This window comes from Carex rostrata, chromosome 2 (genome assembly GCF_964058835.1).
Source record: "Carex rostrata chromosome 2, lpCarRost1.2, whole genome shotgun sequence".
Taxonomy (NCBI): domain Eukaryota; kingdom Viridiplantae; phylum Streptophyta; class Magnoliopsida; order Poales; family Cyperaceae; genus Carex; species Carex rostrata.
Window position 1 is genome coordinate 5,182,198 of NC_135919.1, and position 23,107 is coordinate 5,205,304.

Consider the following 23,107-nt stretch of genomic DNA (forward strand, 5'->3'; position numbering starts at 1 on the left):
TAAATATTTGTAAACACTTTTTTCATTATTAATGGAAATCGTAAGTGAGCTATCTGGTCACTAACGTCCTTGAAAAAATGGTAATATATATATATATTTTGTAAACCGGAACATCAGTAGTGAGGTTGAATTATTTCATGATAAGATCAAAGCAACTTGCAATTGAGAGGTCACTTTAATGCCAGTATGCCACTAAAGGACCAAGTTAATTATATACCAAGCTCACAGTCACAGTCTGTGTGTGAAAAGGGAGAATTAAAATTAAGAGGAGTGGAGACTGGAGACGGTTGGTTTTTTGACACTTGTTGCTTGGTGGAAGATGTCATTGGCTAGCTTTCTATTCCCTTTAATCTGCCTTTCATTTTTGAAGCAAAATATTCGACTATATTTGCTTTGATAATGGATTCTGTCCATACCCAATTGTGGGGATCGATTATTTTTATTAAGAAGCAGCTAACAGTCCCTCAACTTCAGTTTTTCAAAAATTTCCGGATATTTTCAACTAATTCTGTAAACATCAATACTAAATCCTGTAAACTAATTCAACAAATCATGTAAACATAAAAACGCATGAAAGCTGTTAAAAACGCGTGACAGCTGTTGAGAACACGTGACAGCTGTTGGGGACCACCTTCTGTGAACATACACATAATATCATGTAAACATATACATATTATCCTGTAAACATACACATATTATCCTATAAGCATACACATATAATTCTGTAAACATACATATTGTACTTGAAATTATAGTAGATGAAATTATGACAGTTGTGGCAGTTAAAAACACGTCAGAACTAAGTTAAAAAGGAAAAACTTTTATACACAGAAAATTTTGAGGGACTGTAGCCCGGAGCACATTACCTTTTTCTCTTTTGATTAAGAAAATTGAGAAAAGCTTTTCAAACTCGCTAACTAAGAATTTTGATTAGCGTGTTCAAGTAAGAACTCTCTTTTGAAAATTTAGGTACTTGTCCACATTCTGGTTCACGCCTAATTAGTGTACATGCTAGCTGTTATGCACGGTTTCCTCTCTTTGGTGTGTCGATTGAGCAGCTGGTATACTATCCTATTCGGCTCATCCCCAGTTCTGTGTGTGTTAATTTTGTGTGCGTAATGGCTAATGCCTTGTTTGATGAAATTGTTGGCAATGCACAAAAAAGAAAAAGAAAAACATCTAGTTATACTGTGAAATAATTACAAAAATAGATAGCTACATCATTCTTTTCGGCCAAATTTGAGAATTTTTTTGTTTGGCCAATAAACACCGAGTAAATATAAAATAATTAAAAGGATAACATAGTTATGTGGGTTGCATCCATACAATGGGTTAAAATTACAAGTTAGATCATATTTATTATATCAAGTAAAAGAACTTAAATAAGATTCAATTTAATTAAGGTATATATGTACATTTTCATATGCCTTTTTTCATATTACGAATTCACAATTATACAAATTCATGTGTGTGTGTGTGTGTGGTGGGGGGGGGGGGGGGGGGGGGGGGGGGGGGGGGGGGGGGGGTATCTCCATTCTTATATATATTACGCATGTAGTTGTCCTGATCTGTCAATGGTCGAGATTGAAAAATGAATATTCAAATTGAATATCAACCCTTGAATCACATAATTTGTCTTCTTTTGAGTAAATACATCTATTTTATTTGTAGAAGTCTAAATTTAGTTAAAATCATACTCGCCACACAAACTACTACATAATTTATCACATTAAAATTGAATAAATTCCTAACAATATGTTTTTTTTTTTATTTCTCTTTACAGCTATTTTGGATTCTTACATTTTTCACCCCAGGATTATTCCATTTGTAACCAATTAATTTGATTTGCATTAATTGCTCCCTACCATTAATAATAAAATAGTTCAGTTTGCAAATTAAAAATTCAACCCACAATGCATTCTTACAAATCTCCATTGTTGTTATAAATGGAAGTCTCCATTATTTTCTCAAATCCTCCATGTCTCACAAACATAAAAAAAAAAAAAATTGAAAAGAAACAACGACATAAAAATAACTTTAATTTAATACTTAAGTAAATAAAATTTTCAATTTCATCAATTATTATTTCTTTTGCTATTTTGAATATCACTTATCAAATAATTACATATAAAATATATAGTTGTCAATTCTAAAGAGCACAAACATTATATATATTGTTCAGATTTTATTTTTTTTCTTTTAAGTTCTTAAGAAATTATGATATGCAAATTCTTATAAACTTTTAAAATATATTTAATGTGAAGACAGAAAATTTTGAAAATTAACAATGCAAAATAAAAAAATTAAAAAAGCAAGAGTCATAAGTAAAAGAGAATGTTATTATAATCGCTAAATTTTTTTATGCTTCTTTCTCTTAGAAAAATATAGGCACGCGACACTTTTTATCAGTTTTTTCTTTTAATGATTGTATGGAGAAAAAAAAGATACCGGAGACATCCAGTACATTTTTCACTTTTCATAATAAAACAAAACTGATATTATTTTCTTTTCAAGTTTCGAATATAGATAAATACATCATTAATTAAATTTTAATCGAACTGTCAAGAAACCCTTTGGACAGTGATGCAGTCCAAAGGGCTTTAATTTGGACATACCCCGCTCCTATTATTTTCTTATTTCTCTATTTTTCCTGTTTCATTTCTCCTTTTTCTCTATAATTTTGATAATGAAAATGAAAACAATCATATTTTTTCCGGATTTTGTTTAGGGTTATTGTATTTTTCTGAATAGATAAATAACAGATCTTATACTGATGGAAACAATTATATCTTTCTGATATGGAGAGAAAAATGAAGAATATCTATAACTTTCATGTAAATAAATAATATGTAGAGAAATTTTCATTGTTAAAATAATTTTTCATCACGAATATATATGCAGAGAAAATTCTTATTTAAATCATTTAATCATATCTTTTCCAATTTTTTTTCTTTACATATCATTTCTTTTCTAAATCATTTAATGATCGGTCTTGCTTGTGAAGAAAATTAGATATTAAATCGTAATAATATTTCATGTTATATTTGATCTGTTTTTTCAATCAATGTTGTTTCTTTTATTGTTATTTATTTGGATTTCCATTTTTTTTCATTTTTCTTTTATTTTCATTTAAATATATATTTTTTATTTTGTGTGAATGTCAAACAAAAATGTCTCTTCATATTCTATTCAATCTTATAATATGTCCCCGTTGCAACACATGGGCACGATACTAGTATATATATATATATATATATATAGAGAGAGAGAGAGAGAGAGGAGGAGGGATCCACTTACACCATTAATGTCTTGTGACACCGAATTACACCTTACATTTTCAAAAAATTTAAAGTTCAAATAGTTGATCCAAACAGTTCAACATGATGAATATATTAAAATGTGCTTGAAAATCAAATTTCTTGGGTACAAAATTCAATGGTATGAATTTGACTAGTTTTTGTACCCGTCTTAATAAATAGTAAAAAAATTCTAAAAAATGTAAAATTTGGTCTCCAAGCACATTTTATTGTAGATATCACATCTAACAGTTTGAATCGACGATTTAGACTTTGAAAATGTAGAAAATGCTTGTTGTAACTTGATCCCTCCTCACACACACACACACACACACACACATATATATATAGATGATATTATATTTAATGTAATTTAAAGCAATATATATATATACCTACCACCCCAGTATATACATAATGTAATTTAGAGCCACACACACACAATGACACAATTCCCAGCTAAAATATGTATAGTATGTCATGAGTTCCAGAAGATCTATAAAGTCCAACAAAACTATGAGCTTGAGCTTAAGGTTAATTTACGACTGATCAAACTATGTTACACGTGAAAATTATACAGGCTAAATGAAGATGCCTAGCTACAGTTTATTGTTAATAAAATTAACATGCTAAAACAATACAAGCTTGACTGCTTGAGCATATATTTATGTTATTGACATAACCAGAGTTTTCTCATTTCTCAGCATAAACTAATGTGTTCCTACGTCAAGTACATCATGATTTTGTTAGTTGATAAAAAAATACTATTCTGTCCTGGTGGAAGCATGTGCTCTACGATTATAAATACCAAATTCCTCTCACTACTAGAATCCGATTTTATTGCATGCATCAGAAAGTGGCTTGTTGCAAGCGCCTAGCCTTGCAACAAGCCCGAAAAGGCTTGTTGCATGCGCTTACCCTTGCAACAATAACCTTGCAACTGCGTTCCTTACAACTACTAAGTATTTGCAAGGACACCCTTGCAACAACTATTTTCTGACTTGTTGCAAGCGCCTGGCCTTGCAATCACTACGCATGCTAATACTTTCACAGTTGACCCCGTTTCTAGTATTTGCAAGGCTAACACTCGTGGGTCCCACCTGACTATATGCAAGGCTAACTCATGTTGGTCCCACTTGACTATTTGCAAGGTTAACACATGTTGGTCCCACTTTACTATTTGCAAGGCAAGGGAACGTGGGTCCCACCTGACTGCATGGTAAGATGATCAGCTTATTACATGGGTAGTTATTTGCAAGGTTATGATTTACATTATTTTGCATGCACTGCAGTTCATACTATTTGCGTGGATGTACCAAAGTATATAATAGCTGGAAATGACAGCAAATCAGCATGCTCCAATTCAACAATCCTCCCCCTATACCAATCCGGTACCAGTCCAGTGCTGTTTTACAATTCTCACTTTCCCATTCATTAATATTTACATAAAACACATTGTAAAATTAGTAAGCAACTAATAAGCATTGACCAACATAGTATCGTCATGTTACATTGTACCAAAACGTTAAAAGCAGTAAAACAACATCGCTAAATGAAAGAGATAACTTATATATAAACCCACTATGCCCACCTGTCAAGCATTAACAAAATAAACCCACCCCATTGAGTTAACAAAATATACCCAGACTATAAACAAAATTAGGTACACAAAATTAAAGTTCACAACCCCACTAGACCACCCTAGTTCATGTCGAAGGCTGATTTGCCCACCAATTGCCCATTGCTGCATCATTACCTGCAATTTTTTGTTCATTTTCAGAAGTCAGCAATGCTTGGAAAGTCATGTTAGACCCTTCCTGATTTGGTGGGGTTGAACCAACCACATCCTATGTATAACAAATTGTAATATGTTAGAACATGCATGTAAAAAACTGAAAATATTTATATAGCTTAGTTATGCTGAAAATTACTTATTATTGATAGTATAAATACTGTTACCCATTGATGTTGTTCACCTACAATTACGTCCGACCATGATGCTGGTTTTGGTACTTAAGTGTAATGATCATTTGCATGTTACATATTATCATTAACTTGATACTAAATGGTACTATTTCCAACTAATGTGGTACCCATTAGTGTGGATCATCTAATGCCTTCCATTGTACACTTAACTTAGAAGCCCATTTCGTAAGAATTCAGGAATTAAACAGAAATTGTAAAAGTACTTATCTGATTGAATTCCATTTGCAGAACTGAAGGTACTTCCAGAGATGGTTGAGAGGTTGGATCTTGAACCTAAGCATTATATTTCAAAAGTTAGCATATATTGGTTAACACAATCAATGATATTCAGCAATCTAACTATTAAAACATAAAATATTGGTCTTCAGAAAATCTGATTCAGCTGGTCAAATATGGTAGCATCGAATTTGCTCAAACTAACCTAAAATTTGCAAGAACTAACCTGTGAAGGAGGCTGTTGCATCCCTAACATTTTGAACAATTGGGAGAACAGTAACTGATTTTGTGCTCGATCTCTCATCCTCTTGGCGCAATCCTCGGCAATACGGCGATCACGTTCTTGCATGATGTTATGTACTTCTGCTCTAGAGAAGGACTCTTGGTTCCCAGCATCTGTCAACCCAGACACAGCCGACGTGACATGGTTCTGCCTTTCTCGAGTGGTTGGTGTTTGCACCCTTTGTTCAAGCAAGTAAAGAATTTACCTATATGTTCAAAATATTTAATTTTGGTACTGTTCTAAGTCTGGTATCAGCAGCAATTACAGCATATGATACCAGTATTGACAAGGCTGATCATTGTAAGATCTCTCCTATTTAATTTCAGATTAATAAATGTGGTAAGGAAGGGAAACTTTTGAAGCTACTTTTGTAAGATCTCTCCTAAGTTATACCTTCTCATATATACTAAGTTATAAGTGATAAAGTAATGTATTATTGGCTTTTGAGATAATAACTATACCTTCTGAAAGCAAAGTCCAAGTTGCAATCCTCTCCTTAATTCTACCAGTACCTTCGTCCTTCAAAAGTCCAAAACTAGGCCTTAGATATTTAATGGTGTTAGATTCAAAAAGCTAATTAATTGGTGGATCTAAAAAGAGAATAACAAGAATTTAGAAGTACCTGATGCTTCAAAAGTCCAAAACTAGGCCTCAGGCATGCATGGATTTTGCCTAAATTCTGAAATTCACAAATTACCTTCAATTTCAAACAAATATGCCCAAATTAACTTGATTTCTTTATTTTTTAAATCCTGACATTCTAAGATCAAGTGGAAAATGAGAGATGAGGAGAAAGGAAACGATGTACCTATTGCCTTCCTTTGAGTAAACGAGAGCCTGGAGAGATATTAATCACCCTACTTAGATATTTTTGGCGAAATGTTTTTGGTAGATGAGAGACCAGAGAGAGAGAGAGATAGAGGCCGCCGGCTAAATGAGTTTCTCTCTCTCAAATCGGGTAAAGTAGGGTAAAATAATTGGCGATGTGTTTGGTAAAGTAGATGATCCTCTAAGATATCTCATATTTTGCTGGATTTCGTGTCATGATCCTATAAAAGCTTTGAGAGTTGAGATTCTTGCATGGCGCATATGAACGGTTGAGATTTTCAATATGGATAATCAAAACATTTCCGATATCCCAAAGGATGTAAATTGACGATGAGTTTGAGCGGCGCCCAAAATCAGATCTGATAAAATGGGGGGAAAGGAAAATTTCGTCTGAGCGCCCAAAATCTAACTTAGAAACAGAGCAGTTGTAGCTTCATGCAATTAAGTGATAGCATTGAATTCCCATTCCATATATGGATCGTGCGCTGCAATTAGTCAATATAGCTCTTTAAATATTCGCCCAAACCTAACTATACATAATAGACATATATTAGATGGCAGTGAAATAATTTGTCTAAAACTAAAAGTCTTTGTGATTATTTTGTAAATAAAAATATTATGAATCTTGTTTTGTGATTCAATAATATTATAAATTTGTTTGTTTGTTTAATTTGCATTTGTAGATGCAATTAAAAGATTATCCATGTAATTCATTGAAGTATTATTTGTAATATATATGACTAGTTATTTACCTAATTAGTGAGGTGTTAATAGTGTAAAAATAAAAATGACATGTAAAATAATAATAATTAAATTTAGACAATAATACATGCTAATGTTCTGCTTGTAATTGCATAATTAAATGTAATTTAGCACATTAACCTAACTATATTACATGCATATTGCATATATGGATCACATATTCTATGTATGACTATGCAACATAAACCCTTGCAACACGTTGTAGTGAAGATGCAATGAAATAAACTGTGCGGTGGTTGATCGGAACCGTTGAAATTGACGACCACTACATTTATTGTCTTGCGGGTAAGTTTCATCAAGTAAAGTTTTCATTTACTCATCCATCCATTTGACCGACTAATGAAGTATCAAATGGCTACAAAAACTTTGTGGTGGATCGAAACCAAGACATACGATTATTAACTATAATTTGTATTGGTTGTGTTTAGTATCATCTGTTGATCATTTCAAAACAAATTTTGAGTCATTACGTCGCAGATCGACCGTCCAATTTAATATAAAAATTAACGGTCATAAAATATTTTATACATTAGAAGGGGCAAATAATGATGAAAGTTTTCAAAATTGATGTTACGAAGTATGATTTGGCCATATCTGAATTTAAAAAATATTAGGAATTTTTTTTGAAATTTTTTCATACTAGTTCCTGTATAGATCAGTAACTAATTACCCCATCTTTAGAATCCATGCCCTCTGATTGATGATTAATGGTCGTGATCTCCCCATCCGGAAAGAATTGGAGCAGAGAGTGACAATACTCTCAATTAATTTAAAAATTTATGTTGAAATCCTACCCTAGATGCCGCTAAGGATGCTTCAAGATTCACGCATTTAGCTGATGAGACTGCTCCGATCTAATTCGCGAATATCATGTTACCTTAGATTTGTCTGTACCTTAGATTTCATGTTGTAATAGAGACGTCTCTCCACTTTATATTTTTTCTGTTATTAAAAGAAATAACAGGTACCTATTATTACGATCATAACCCTTAAAATTATACAAACTCAATCTAAACGGATGGAGGACTCCTCATGCGCAAATCTCATTCAAGATAGACGATTGGGATATGAATAACATGTTCCTATTATTTCATTGAAAAAACAGTGGACTTATATCCCTTCCCACGAGAGAACAAAGGAACTCAGAACTTGGCAAATTTTTTTGAAATCCATTTCGAAAGGTTTCTCCTCCAACTAGCCGACGTTTGCCCTCCACTCTCTACCAAATAACCGACGGTCGCTCTCCTTGCCACCAGTCCCCACCACCGCTACGATCTAAGTCGCCGTCCACGTCGCTCTTCACTCGACCTATCGGAATCATCAACAAGTGGTTAGTTCTCTCCACCCCCGATCTGTAGGGTTTTGTTAATTTTGTGATGAAGTTGTTCACTGCTAGTTACCAATTTTTATGTAACATCCCATACTGTTCTCGTTTGCATCTTATTTAATGTGGTCAAATTCATTGAATTATGCAACATCCAGTACCAATGTTCAGTATGGGATAGGGGTCGATAGATAGTCTAGTACCACTTTCATCAAAAGAAAACCTAGAAAACTAAAAATCAGATCTAACTATACTGATATACAACTAGGTCGACAGTCACTCTTAATTGTAATTGTAAATCTGTGATATACAATTAGTTTGACAGCCACTCTTAATTATAATTTTAATTTACAATCGGACCAATTTGATATATAACTAGGTTAACAATTGGACCAAATCTTGATATACAACTAGGTTAACTATTTTCAATTCAAAAAACAATATGATTTATTTTTTTTATCTTCTCTAATTTAAGTAACTATTTTCAATTCACAGCTCACCAATTGGCACCATGATTGATCGCTGATGGGTTAGTTTATTGCTTATGCAGCAAGGTCGGCAATCGATTTAGAGATGGGACTCGGGAGGGAAGTTCACAAAACTCTAAATTCTTTGACAGATAGATTTAGACACAGATATCATTTACAAATCATGAGTTGGATTTGGTTCTGCCTATGTTTTACAAATCATTTCCAAATTGGATGTTTTTTGTGTCTAAAATTTCAGGAAGTCATGATCTACACCCACAATTAATTTCAACTCATTGTATTGCCTAGAGTTATGCCAAACTTAAGTTTTTCTCAAGATCAGTTCTATACCAGATTTTATTTTCTGACAAACAGTTTTGTGTAACAAGACAAACTACAGCTCCAAATTGAGTGTTCTTGGTACCAAAATTCTCAGGATATTAAGATCTTTCACCATGATTTATTTAACATTTTTATGGATTTTGTAACTGAGTTGAATTTGGGGTTTCTGTATAGGGAAGTTCTGCAACAGCAGCACTATTGTACTTGTTTTTGCATTTCCAGAAGCTAAACTTTGATAATTCATTATAAATCGTAAAAAATTCCAAAAATGGAAAATTTTGTTTTTGTTATAAGACAATAACCATATTGTATTGTTTTTTGAAAATGTTGTACCAGTAATTACAAATTTTCGTTTAACTCTTGTAAGAACTGTCTACTTTCCAGTTGAAGATATCAATATAATTATTTGTTTAATTTATTAATTTATTTTACATGGATAGGTGGATGTTACAATCTCGTCAAAAGATATTTCTTGTATTGAAGTGATATTGAGGTGTTTGGTTGTAGAAGGCGATGTCATAGGCTTTCATGAAGCAAATGATGGAGGCCTTTTAGCCACTGTTATGGCTGATGCTTTCGAAGGTTATAGTCCTTGCTATTTTTCTTTCAGCCTCTGGGGAGATTTTTCCAGTCAATGTCATATGTACTTCCATATAAAACATATGGCTTCTTTATTTCCCCCCTCTTTTAAATAGAAAGTTTAGAAAACAGCTGCTGGTCCTTTAGTCTACCCCTTTACATATGAAGTAGAATGGATGGGGGCAGTTTTGGTTAATTTTTGAGAAAAAAATATTGATAACAGTAAATTATGTAGTCTTATACAAGTATTTTTTTCCCTTATTTGACAACTTGTGAAACCTTAAATAATGCAGGTGAGCTGAATCAGTTTCAATTTGGAGTTTCAATTCAAATTATTGAATATGTATGATACTTGTTTAAAAAAAGTGTGAGGTGATGTGGTGATATGGTTGTAATATTTTTGTGGTATTTAACAAATTATTATGAATATATATATGTTATTTTATGCTCTTGAATATTTATGTTGCCCATGTATGGATATATATTTAGAATAATATTCCATGTTGATGAGAAAAAAGAAAATTTTTCCAAGACGAAATGACGGATCATCCAATCGAGGTTTCAAATGGTCAAGATTTTGATTGGGATGGCATGCCACCTCAAGAAGGCGAGTTCGAGTTAGTAGTCGATACGATGTCGGAAGGTGAAGAAGAAGAAGATGACAACCCAATTGAGTTAAGTGACGAAGAGTTGGACACGGACCAAGGTGAGGATGAATTTGGTTTCTAGTCCCTCGATACTTCCGATCAAGAGTTTTAATATTAGTGAATCAATAGTTGTATATGTCTGTTGTGCCACAATGTTTGTAATATTTTCTTGTTTCTCAATTATTTTGGAGTGTTTGTTCTAAATGCAAAAATTGAAATCATCAAAGTATTGAACTCTTATATACTGCTATTATTCATGTTGTTGTGATTCATAGTATAAATCAGCATTAAAAAGGAGATATCAAATAAACAGAAGTGTACCTGTCTCCAGGAACTAAACAATTGAAAGGGTAAGCCCATGCTCAGTTGCAAGGCCGGTTAATAAAATATAATATCCACCATGTGTTTGAGTAGTTGCTTGGCAAGGGGTTCAGTTGTTGCAAGGACCTCAAATTAATTATAATATCTGACCTCCAAAACGTAATTGCAACGGTAGGTAGAAAACAGTTGCATGGTTGCACAACATACATTTGCATGCAATAGGTGTTGCAAGGAACTACCCTTGCAACAAGTTTGAGGAATCCAGAAACACCATTTCTGTTGCAAGGGCCGTCCTTACCTTGCAACAAACTGGACCTACGCATGCAATAAACCCAGATTCTAGTAGTGTCTATTTTCTTCATGAAAATTTGATGATATCAGTGCTTGATAGTTTAGTGTTGTTTTAGTGAGACCAGTAGCCCAGTAGCTTAAATTCCACAATGTTATATAGTATTTTACATTATCTATATGCATTCAACTTCAACGAAGAGTTCCTTTTTGTTTAAAATAATCAAATTACCAGTACACGAAAAGAGAAAACTGAGGAGTCAAAATGTTTCGATTGATTGCAACTTATTGTCATTTACAAGTCAAATTACAGGTACACAATTAAAGCGTTAATGTTATCCGACTTATATTAGGAGAGATATCGGTATATATCCTCAAGTCCCCAGATTTCTACGGTCACTCGATTTTGACTTTCTCAATACAATTTGGGTGGCCTTGTAACTAACACAAGCTAGTTGACTTGGAGGACATTTTTCAATATTTGTGATATATATGACTTATTAATAAGAGGTAAATTTCATGATACATTTTCTTAATTATCAGAAACACTATTTTCTTATCGAAAATCTTTGAATTTATTATTTTCATATGCAACGAAATCAACGCAAAGAATTGATAGTAAGAAAGTAACTTTATCAACGCAAAGAATTTATACTATCTGTACTAAATGAACTCTAGATGTTATAATTTATTGATGCAGTTGTTTATGACATATATATAAGAAAGTATCAGAAATTCGGTACAGTAATCTGAAATTTCAAGCTAGATTTATAATTGCATCAAATAATATCACCATGATACAGCAATAAAATAGTTATATTTAGATCCTTGTGAAATTAAATAGAGCATCAAATTTATTCTATATATCTCCTATTCGATCTATTCTCATGATAATACTAGACTTTCAAACTATAGAGGTCAAACGCGCATTAGAGATTCAATAATATAAATTTTTCATAGGAATATGGAGATTAATTTTATAATATTTATAGCTTTTTTTAGTAAAAGTATTTATAAATTTTAAACTTTAAATTATATACAAAATCATATATAAATAACGAAATTTCAAAAATAATTAAAGTATTGCGGTGTTCAACATCTCGATTGGAGCGCAACGGTAATTAAGTAGATCCGATTGCCGTTGGAGTGTGGCAGGGGTCGAAGAAACGAATCCGGTTGTGGAACGAGATGAGGATTAAAACACTAGATTAGTTTAGAAGATTTTATGAGAATAAAAGTGTTAATTTAGAAATTACGGTCGTTTGACCTATTGTAAATCCGTTTTTTTTATTAATGAAACTTGTTAGTTGACATTTAAAGCCACTAACTTAAAAAAAAAATTAGGTTGAGATCGATCTTTTATATAATGACTATTTGAGTAGAACTAGGACTGGTTTCAAACGACGAATTTAAACCGTTGAAACTCTTCTACTTTACGAGTAATGTGTCTACATGTGAAAAATTTTAATTTTCGAATTAATTTAGTATAAAGTCAAGCGGTCAAAATAAAAAGTTTATAAATTAATTTTAATGCATTTATTTTTTGGACGTCTTTCGATCATTTAACTCTCTACAAAATTAATTTAAATTTTTAAAATTTTCGTATGCAGACGCATCACTCATAAAGTAGAAGAATTTTAATAGTTTGAATTCGTTGTTTGAAACAAATATGATAGATTTTAAAATTAAGTTAACAAACAAATCTTGATAAACTTAGGAACACCCTAGTTCTACTCTAACTATTTAATGTCCAAATAATATTGAAATACTTTTGGCTTATATGAGTTAGTAACATATATCCTATTTACTAAATGATATTCTTTTGGTACTTACATGATCATCAGTTATTGTCTTAGAGGGTCTAGTGTTGTATTGCTTATAGCGCGCCAATCCACTTTTTTCAACCTTTCGTTTGGTACCGGTTCTTATTTCTATAAGAACAATTCAGAAAACAAAAAATCTGTTGCCCGAAATAAAAAAAAAAATGGTGCAGTAGTCATATATATTCATCATATTAATAGTTGATATCATATTTCGAATTGATAGTTAATGTCTTGTAATTAATCAGACTATCTTGCACGTAAAATTACCTCTGCCTACATACAGTTCATTCTTAATAAAATACCATTCCAAAATTGCAAGCTTTAGCATTTATGTTATTGAATGACCAGAGATTATTTCTCATTTCTGAACAAACTAAACTAATTTAATATTATATAAACACCGTTCAGTTGGTGTCATAATTAAAAGTTTTGGAAAAATGGAATGAGAATGTACAGCAGCCGACACTGAAAAAAGGAGCTCAAATGATGAGAAAACATTTTATCTCGAAATTCCAAACTAAGTTAGATAGTAGCTAGCCGTTTAAAAGAAGTCGCTTTTGAGCACAACCTTACACGTCCAGTTGACTTAACACCTTCTTCTGTTATCCGGATCCAACTTGTACCCACCATACATGCATTATTTTGTTAGTTTTTTATTTTTTATTTTTTTTTGTTCACAGATTTTGTTAGTTAATAAGGAGAAAAAGAGTATGTTCGATTGTTTATTGGACTTACTTTTTGGTTTAATGGGTTTCACAACTGTCCAATTTGTTTCAAGTTCTCTGAGTATGACAATTGATACAAGTACCCGTGGATATTAAAATTGAGGGTACAAATCTTAAAGCGGATCGGACAGTTCTGGAGCCCATCGAATTTTAGATCCCACTGACACCAGACCTACTCTGAAGTCGTTAATAAAATATATAGTTATATACTATTATTTTTTGTGGAAGCATGGTCAATTAACATACCAAATTCCTCTATTTTCTTTCTGGAAATCTGATGATATAAGTACTACAGCTTGTTGTTTTAGTGAGGCTAGTGGCCTAATTAAAGTCCACAATATATTACTTTATATTCTCGGTTTCAATTTCAACTTGAACGAAGAATTCCTTCTTGTTTAAAATAATCAAATTATTAGTACACGGAAAGAGAAAGTTGATGAGGAGCCAAAAATATAATATTTAATATTATGATGATATTTATTTATATAATATTCTATAAAAAAATATTAATTTATGACAAGATTGATTTATACCACATATTATACAAATATTATATTTAGTGAAAAAGACTAATAAAAAATAACAAAATATAAATGTCTAACTGAAGCTACACATTACATTTAGTAATACATCAGGGAAAAAGTATTTGTATGAAAATTGCAGAAAAATCTAATTTTGAAGTATTCTTTAGGATTTTATATTCAAATATTGATGTTCTCTAATATCTTATTATAAAATTAAAAAATGTATAAAGTGAATATAATTTATAGAAAATTCATCAGGATCGATTGTATTCCAATACTGATATGCGTATATAACCGATCCTGATTCCATATTTTCCGCTAGTGATTGGGTGGTAACTAAAAAAAAACGGCTGAAAAAAGGAGCTCAAATGATGAGAAAACATTTTTTTTCTCCAAATTCCAAATTAAGTTAGGTAGTAGCTAGCCGTTTAAAAGCAGTCGCTTTTGAGCACAGCCTTACACGTCCAGTTGACTTAACACTTTCTTCTGTTATCCGGACCCAACTTGTACGTATCCATCATACATGCATGATTTTGCTAGTTTTTTTTTTTCACAGATTTGGTTAGTCGATAAAGAGAAAAAGAGTAGGTTCCATTGTTCATTGGACTTACTTTTTCATTTAATGGTTTCACAACTGTCCAATTTATTTCAAAATATATGAATATGACAATTGATACAAGTACGCTTGACAATTGATACAAGTACGCACGGATATTAAAATTGAGGGTACAAATTTTAAAGCGGATTGGACAGTTCTGAAGCCCATCGAATTTTAGATCTCATTGACACCAGACCTACTCTAAAGTCGTTAATAAAATATATAGTTATATACTATTTTTTTGTGTGGAAGCATGGTCAATTAACATACCAAATTCCTCTATTTTCTTTCTGGAAATCTGATGATATAAGTACTACAGCTTGTTGTTTTAGTGAGGCTAGTGGCTTAATTAAAGTCCACAATATATCACTTTATATTCTCGGTTTCAATTTCAACTTCAACGAAGAATTCCTTCTTGTTTAAAATAATCAAATTATTAGTACACGGAAAGAGGAAGCTCATGATGAGGAGCCAAAATATTTTGACTGATTGCAACTTATTGTCATTTGCAAGTCAAATTGCAACTACCATTAAATCGTCTTTATCCAGCTTAGGAGAGATATATCGTTATCCTCAAGTCCTCATATTTCTATGGTAGGTCCTCATATTTCTTTGGTACGTCTATCGATTTTGACTTTCTTATAAATTGTCATTTTGATTTTTCATACCAATTAAACTTGTGAGTAGCACAAGCCAGCTGATTTGGGTGACTTTTTTCAATCTTTGTGATTTATAATTTTACATATTTTGTTTAGAAGAGGGGTTGAATTAATTGCAAATTGCATGATATATTATGACAATAATATTTTTGTTTTGTGTCAAAAAGTCAGATAATTTAAATTACGAACAGACTAAAACTTATATTTCAAATTATAGATTTAAAACTTTAAGGTTGTTCTATATCACCACAATGTACTATATAAATTTGAGGAATGCATGTGACTAAAAAGCGTATATATGAATATGCATTATTAATAATTTCAAGACATTTTAAAGTTCCTTGATTGCTTTAGCGTGGCCGGTTTTTAGTCAAGGTGTTGGTGTAAATTTTCAGAAAATTTGAAGAGTTAAAAAAAAAATTAAAATAAATCAAGTTGAAATAATATTATTCGGATAGTGTGAATTACATTATTTTTAAATATATTTTGTTTTATTGCACAAGATTTGAAATCATATTTATATAATATATAAAAGTAACTCACGATAACTCTTTTAATATCCAGTAAAGTATCAATTAGAGGATTATTAAAAGATGGAAGCGAGAATGAAATCAAAGTATATATATTCTTTATTTTTCTCGTATGGTAAAATATAAGGGATTTATAGGAAATATTGTTTATTTCTTTCTTCAGATACAAAACTGAGATGTAGAAAAGGAAATGATGCGATGAGTTTTTTTATTTTTTGAAAAGAGAGAGAGAGTAACTATATATTACTCAATATTACAATTGAGTAATTATAATTTCCTCCACCTATCCATCTCTCATTTCATCCTCCAACTAACTTTCTATTTTAACTATAACTATAAGTCTATAACTACTATTTCTAACAACCTTTATTTATTTCCTTTTTCTCTCTTTCTCTCTTTCTCTCTTTCTCTTCCATCTCCATTTTCCTCTTTCACCTTCATCTTCTTCTCCCACCTCTGCCTCCCTCTCCCACCTCTGCCTCCCACCTCCCTCTCTCACCTTCGCCTCCCACACCTCACCTCACCTCCACCTCTACCTCCCTCTCTCACCTCCGCATCCCACCTCCTCCTCCACCTCCGTTTTTCCATCAATAAGCTCCCCTCCCTCTCCCATCTCCCACCATCTCCTACCTCGAAATGGTAAATAGAATAAGCTCCCTCCCTCTTACACTTTTGCCTCGGTTTTTTTTCCTCTATGCCTGTTGCTCCCGCTCCAGCGAACGTTCTGCCGGAGATCATCCGTCACTCCATCCCAATCAAGCACTCCTCTGCCAGGAATGAATACTTCAACGTGTATGAATGAATACTTCAATGTGTATGAATGAATACTAGAGCACGTCTCTACCGGGTCAGATCCGTAACTGTCGATCGTATCAAAATAATTTTGTATATGTATATGCAATTAATCTCTTTCATTTTATGTTCCCCTTCCTCATAGAGTAGCGAGTTTTGCAAAGAACAAAGCTTTATTAATGGTGAATTAGACCACTGCGTATTAAATAAATGACATAAAAACAAATTTTGAAAAAAAAATAGAGATATATGAATGAATACTTCAATGTATATAAATGAATACTTAATATCTTAGGTATGAATACTTGCGTGACAAGATATTAATACTTGTGCAGCAAACAACTCGAAAGTATGTCATCATAGATCTCATTTGAAAGATAAAATTGTGTAGAAAACGTCCGTGGTTTTAGATTTGCAAAATTCTTTACAGATCGTCAGAAATATTGGTTAAATTGAACGGAGAAAAAAAAACCAACCTCTAAAAACGTGTAAAAGATGGATGAGTGATGTATCCAGTTTTTATATTTGCACTTGCACGACGAGGATAAATACTTTCTCGATAAGGATGAATACTTGTACAACGGACAACTCGAAAGTATATCATCATGGATCCCAATTTAAAGATAAAATTATGTCAAAAACATTCGTGGTTTTAGATTTGCAAAATTCCTCACCGATCGTTAGAAATATTGATTAGATTGAACGAACAAAAAAAATCCCACCTCTAAAAACGTGTTAGTTTTTTTTTTAAAAATACTTAATATACTAGGTATGAATACTTAATGTGTTATAGATGAATACTTAATGCATTATAGATGAATACTTGCGCGCGCCAGTTGTAAAATCTTTCAAATATTATGTGGTCCCCAAATAGTAAGTGGTCCCCCTAGGTAGTTAATAGTTATTGAAGTAGTTAATGACTGGGGGATGAAATGAGGAATTGTTACGGGGGGATAGCTAGGTGCTCCCATTTCAATTTCGGTTATTTGTACGAGGGATCCACTTACACCCTTTTTTGATGACACTGAATTACACTCTATATTTTCAAAGTTTTCAAACTCAAAATGGTCGATCCAAAATATTCAACAGGATGCATATATTAAATTGTGCTTGCATATCAAATTTTACATTTTTATGATTTTTTTTTACTATTTATTAAGTATTTTACAAAATCGTTGTTTTCAGAACATTGAATTTTTGTACCCATCTTAATAAAAAATAAAAAAAATTTAAGAAAATGTAAAATTTTATCTACAAGCACAATTTAATATATCCATCATGTTGAACGGTTTGGATCAACTGTTTAGACTTTGAAAATGTAGAATGTAATCCGGTGTCACCAAAAAAGAATATAAGTGGATCCCTCTTCTATTTATGCAAAACTAAATTTCTTACTCATATATGGACAGAAAATTCTACTTACGAGTCCATCCATCCATCCATCCATCCATCCGTTTAGATCTGAATAGTCATTATTAAAGTATAGAGAATATTTGAGTTTTGAAAATATACAATTAATTCATATGTTAAGAACTAATTAGGATTAGGGACTAATAATAGCCTCAGATTATACCATTACGGTATTTTATTCATCATAGGCTAGTATGAGCATTAAAGGGAGCAACTAAAGTCAATAAAGTTACTCAACCTTTATACCTCATTTTTTCCAAAAAGTTACCGTTATGTTCCAACCGCTCTTTGTACATCACAGCTATAAAAGCTCACTGTAAAAATCAACGACATACAGTTGTTCATTTCTCAATTCATTGTCTCATTTATTTCCATCACTGTTCCGCAAAACCAACATGGTATCAGAGCACTGATCCATCAGTAAAACAATCAAGAGCCTCAAAGAGGCCACCAAAGAGCTGTGCAGAAAATACTGACACAGTCACCCAAAAAGAAACTCCAAAGACTGTTTCAATTCAGCACCCATATCAGAAAAACTGAGTTTCATCAATATGTCTCAACAATTTGATAATTCCAAACTCACATCCATAACCCTCAACGGCAGCAAAAACTACATCCCATGGTCCAGATCAGTAACCATAGGTATTAGTGGCAGAGGCAAACTGGGCTTTGTCACTGGTACTAAGAAAAAACCAGTGGCAGCTAAACCACTGGAGCCAACTGCCGAAGAAACAGAAAAAATTGAGGAATGGCAACAGACAGACCACATGGTCATGTCTTGGATAATCAACACAATGGAGTCCCAAATTACCCAACCATTCATGTATGCCGACTCATCAAAAGAGGTATGGGAGAAAGCAAAAAAACGATTCGGGCAACAACGTAATTTTGCTCACATATTCAATCTCAAGCAAGAATTAGCACAAATCAAGCAAACAACCCAGACAAATTCACAACTTGTAACCGAAATCACCACAAAATGGGAGGAACTCAAAATATACCTCCCACCAACAGATGATCCCGATGAAATACAAAAAAGAGCCGATCAAGATCTGATATTTACTTATCTGGGGTGCCTTGATTCGAGTTATGAAGCAATCCGGTCACAAATTCTTCTCACAACCGAAATGCCATCATTTGATGAAGTGGTGGCAACAATTGATCGAGAGGAATCTAGACGACTCCTAATGAACCCACAAGAACCCCAAGTTTCTGAAAACAAAGCCTTCAAAGCACAAACTCAACCCACTCAAAACCCTAGAACGGAGATGAGAGGAGATCCAGCCCTCAGGTGCGATCACTGCAAGAAAGAAGGACATCGGCGGGAGGGATGCTGGTTCCTCTACCCTCATCTCCGACCTAATCGCAGGGGGAACGAGGGTTTCAACAAAGGGGGAGAGAAGAGACAGTGGGAAGGTCGCGATGAGAAGAAGGAGAAGAGGGGATTTGTGGCATCGGCGACTCAAGTTGAGTCGGGCTCAAGTCAGGGGAACGGGTCGAACCAAACCGACTCAACCACATCTACTTCGGATCCTATGAGGCAGTTGCTTGAGTCTCTATCTGTGCTGCTAAGGAATAATAGCAAAAATTCTGGTATGGCAACACACTTAATTCATAGTTTAAATTCAACAAATTGGATCTTAGACTCGGGTGCAACTGACCACATGACCGGTAATAAGACCTTGTTAAAAAATTTTAAGGAATGCACAAATGACAAGTATGTTACCGTAGCAAATGGTGATAAAATGCAAATCAAAGGGAGAGGTACAATTAACATTTTTTCCAAAGAATTACCAAATGTGTTATATCTAGAAAATTGTTCATCGAACTTGTTATCCATTAGTAAAATCACAACCGAATTGGAATGTGAAGCTATTTTTACATCTAAGAGTGTGATTTTTCAGGAATGGATAACGAAGAGAGTGATTGGTAAAGGAGTTTTAGAGAATGAACTTTATATGTTGAGTCAAGAAAAAATTAGTCTAAGTGCCAAGAGACAAGATGATCTAAGCACTCTTTGGCATAGACGAATTGGGCATCCTTCCGACAAAATCTTAAAATGTATTTTTAATTTTTCAAAGATAGATTGTAGTAATTGTGAGGTGTGTAAATTAGGAAAACATACTAGACTACCATTTTATTCTTCAAGTTGTAAGAGTGAAAAACCTTTTGAATTAATTTACTCAGATGTATGGGGACCGGCACCCATAGAATCATTTAATGGTAACAAATATTTTGTTCTCTTTATTGATGATTTTACTCGCACAACTTGGTTGTACTTAATGAAAAATAAAAGTGAAGTTTTTTCACATTTTCAAGAATTTTACAATTTCGTAGAAAATCAATTTAATGCAAAAATTAAAGTATTTAGAACCGACAATGGAACGGAATTTGTAAATCAAAAATTTTCAAATTTCTTTAAACAAAAAGGAATTTTGCATCAAACTACTTGTGTATATACACCCGAACAAAATGGAGTGTCGGAAAGGAAAAATCGTCATCTTCTAGAGATGACACGAGTTTTATTATTTCAAAATAATGTTCCTAAGAAATTTTGGTCGGATGCCGTTCTTACCTCAACATATCTAATAAATAGATTACCAAGTGCTATACTAGAGTATAAAAGTCCATTAGAACTCCTTTATCAAAGAAAAATCAAGATAAACCATTTGAGAGTATTTGGTTGTACTTGTTTTGTACACAAACAAAGACAAGATAAATTGGATTATACGTCAATTAAAACAATCTTTTTGGGATACTCATCACAAAAAAAGGGTTATAAATGCTATGATCCAATTAATCACAAGTTTTATATCTCTAGAGATGTGACCTTTTTTGAAAATGAACCATATTACAAAAATGTTGAAAAAGAAATCAACATTCAAGAACCACAAAAATTATCCATAATTCCACAAATCGAATTCTTGGAGAAAGATAGACCCCAAATTGAAAATGAAAGGGAGATAGAAGAAACCTCACAAAATGAGACCAATGAGGAAACTATGGAGGGAACTAATGAAGAGAAAACTCCACTACGAAGATCAACGAGGCCCATACAACCGTCAACAAGGTTAAGAGACTTTGTAACATACAAGGTACAATATCCTATTGAGAATTTTATTTCTTATGATGGAATTTCAATTCCACATAAATTATTTCTTACCTCTATTTCTAAAGAACCCGAACCAAATAATTACCTTGAAGCCGTAAAAAATCCTATTTGGATTAAGGCCATGAAAGAAGAATTGGAGGCACTTGAAAAAAATGAAACATGGGTAATTGTACAACTACCAAATAATAAAAAACCCGTAGGGTGTAGATGGATATATAAAATTAAGTATAATAGTGACGGTACCATAGAACGGTACAAGGCACGCTTGGTTGCCAAAGGGTACACCCAAAGTTATGGTATAGACTATTATGAGACATTTGCACCGGTGGCCAAAATGAATACCGTAAGGATTTTATTTTCTATTGCGGTAAACCAAAATTGGAAACTATACCAAATGGACGTAAAAAATGCCTTTCTTCAAGGAACACTTGAAGAAGAAGTGTATATGAATTTACCACCCGGCCATGAGAAAGAAAATGAACATAGATTAGTTTGCAAATTGAAGAAGTCAATCTATGGATTAAAGCAATCTCCAAGGGCATGGTATGACAAACTAAGCTCTTATTTAATTTCTTGTAATTTTAAAATTAGTGATGCCGATCACTCATTATTTGTAAAAAATTTAGGAACCAACACCACTATTGTATTAGTATATGTAGATGATCTTATAATTACCGGAAATAATCAAGAAGAAATTCAAAGGATAAAATCTCAATTGAGGGAACAATTTGACATTAAAGATCTAGGTTATTTAAAATACTTTTTAGGTATAGAAATAGCTTACTCAAAAGAGGGGTTATTTATTTCTCAAAGAAAATATATTTTAGATTTATTGAAAGAAACCGGTAAGATAGGGTGCAAACCGGCCTCCACACCAATAGACGGTAGGTACAAGTTAAATATTGAGGATGGAGAACCTTTAGAAGATGTTAATCAATTTCAAAGACTTGTGGGAAAATTAATATACCTAACCGTAACTCGTCCGGACATTTCTTTTTCGGTAAGCCAAATTAGTAAATTTATGCACTCACCAAGAACACCTCATTTAGAAGCAATTACTAGAATTTTAAAATATCTAAAGGGGACCCCGGGAAAAGGAATTTACATGAGAAACAATAATTCTAACAATGTGTGTGGCTATTCCGATGCAGATTGGGCCGGTAGCTTCGATCGAAGATCGACAACCGGATTTTGCACATTTGTAGGCGGAAACTTAGTCACATGGAAAAGCAAGAAACAAAACGTCGTGGCACGATCAAGCGCCGAAGCAGAATATCGTGCCATGGCGTCCACCGCAAGTGAGTTGACATGGATCAAGCAACTGCTTTCGGATTTGGGAATTAAAATTAATACGCCAATGCAAATGTTTTGCGATAATCAATCGGCTCGCCACATAGCATCAAATCCAGTATTTCATGAGAGAACTAAACATATCGAAGTTGATTGTCATTTCATTAGAGAAAAAATTCAAGCGAAAGAAATTGAAACTCCATTCGTTAGAAGTGAGAATCAATTAGCGGATGTCTTTACAAAAGGGTTAGATCCGAAATTATTTGAAGAAAATATAGGCAAGTTAGGCTGGATTGATATCTATA